Consider the following 2,223-nt stretch of genomic DNA (forward strand, 5'->3'; position numbering starts at 1 on the left):
GTGTGCTTGCTATAAGAGTCAGAAATCATGGTCACTTTTATAGGCTGGTTTTACATTTTTATAGACTGCTTAATGCCTATATTTCTGGAATTCAATAGTATCTTCTTTTTCTCTTATAAAAATGAGGGTGAGAATGGGTGTCTGCCTCATTCAGCAAGATTCTGCTTAATAAGGCGTGCTTGTAATGTTAGAAAATATGCCAACTATGAACCAGAATGCATGTAAGTTGAGCAAGAGTCCTAATGAGCTCTGTAGGGGCAATTGCACTTTAGAATTCCAAATAAGGAGAAGCTAATTGTCAGCCAAATTTACAGTCAAAGGAGAAGGATCGGTGACTATATTAATGTGGAGATTGGGAGCTATATTGCATATTCGGATGAAAACATAATGTGTTCTCACGTAATACTTATTGATTGAGACTACTTTATAACAGGGACTTCTGCCTAGAATTGAGCGGGGGGCATTCTTTGTCAAATTGCAAAGCAAGTGGACAAATGAGGGCAAGAACTTCATCTACTTTACCACTGTAAATTGTTCCCCATCACTAAGAACAGAGTCTGGCATATAATAGACACTCAATAAATAGTTAAAAAGAAATGAACAAATAATTTTGTTTTTTAAAAATGCATTGGAGTAGCTATTGGATTTTCGAGTATGCTATCATATTTAATAATCTTCTAAGGAAAAGAAGTACTTTCATTTCTTAAAATAATATCTGTTCAGCTCTCCAGTGAAATATTGTGTGGAGAAAATGGAATAGTTGAGAATTTTGGAGGGGCTAATGAGCCTTGCTGGTATTATTGAAGAAGAAGTTTTTATAGTTTTAAATGATGTGAAGTTGGAGCCAGACTACTTCTACAAGACATAGAGGTTAAAACAGCCAGCAGTTTTTCAACTTTTGGCCAAAGCATTGCATTTCCATCCAACCATAGTTCAAGCCCCTTTCAGCATCCATCTCCCCACACAGTGCCCTTCAATTGTTAGCCTCTGAAGGGCTATATTTTGGGAAAAAATAATATTTTTCATTTTCCTCAATGTAACATATAAACCATACAAATACACCATATTTTTATGAAATTGCTACAGAACCGAGAAAATTGGTATGGACTGAGGCAAGGGACTAATTCTGACACTTCCTTTTAGGAAATGGGAGTAGTTTTTTGTTAGCCTATATGGAGTTGTAGGTAAGCTGCTGAATGTTGCAGGTTGCAGAGTCACTTTACCTCTAAGGATTTTTAAACAATAAATGTCTACCTTAATGGATATCATTGCAAGTTTTTTATCCCGATGAGAATGTGTTGTCAATTCAAGTGAGTGGGTTTTCTGTACGTGCTTCATTGGGGACTTAAATCCCTTTAAACTAATAATTACACATGCTCATTAAATATGTGAAATATGTCAGTTAGCAGTTTGATATGGAATGTTGGATTGTAGAATTAAGAAAATCAGATTAGTTATTTGAATGACGGAAAGAAGAAAAGTAAGGGGTGTGGCTTGCTGAGTTACCATGGTAATGTCATTTGACTTCCTTGGCTCCTGGTTTGTTATTCAATCTTTGAAATCCCTATATCTCTAACTAGCTGTAGCACTGTAAGCAGTTTATCCTTGCAGTGAGAAGAGGAAAGATGGAAAATGGCTTTTTAGAAAGAATTATCAATCCACTTAAAAAAATAAAGAGATTAAAGACCAGTGAACAGGAGGAAAAAAAAAAACGCATATTCTCTTTTTGGAGGAAATTTGAAAGACTATAAAATAATCAAAGGGGTTAATTCCTTGGGTCCTGTTAAGCTGTGAGATGTTTCGTTTGGATCTCAGTGATGGTTGAATTCCACTAAAATTTCTTTGAAATGAGTGTTGGGTAATTAAATATGCTACTGTTACATGTTTCCAATGGGAAAGTCATCAGAAGGGGAGAGATCATGGGAAAGAAAGTTGGAGAGAGAATAGAAATAGAAGATAAAATCCAAACAAGTTCACATCAAAATGAAAAGAGCTCGTTTTTTAGGGCAACATAAATTCTTAAAGCACTTTAAGTACAACACAGGGCAACTAGTTACTTTGTAATTATAAATTCGTTTTGGCCAGGGAAATGAAGTGTTATTATGGAGATCTTTTCTGCTCAGCAAGTAGAGTTGAAATGTAGGAAAACAGCAATGAAAGAAGCTCATGCTGTGTGTGGGGCTGAAGTACTGACATTACTGAGCACCATGGGCCCCGTGGGCT

This window comes from Propithecus coquereli, unplaced genomic scaffold (genome assembly GCF_000956105.1).
Source record: "Propithecus coquereli isolate 6110/MARCELLA unplaced genomic scaffold, Pcoq_1.0 Scaffold50, whole genome shotgun sequence".
NCBI lineage: Eukaryota > Metazoa > Chordata > Mammalia > Primates > Indriidae > Propithecus > Propithecus coquereli.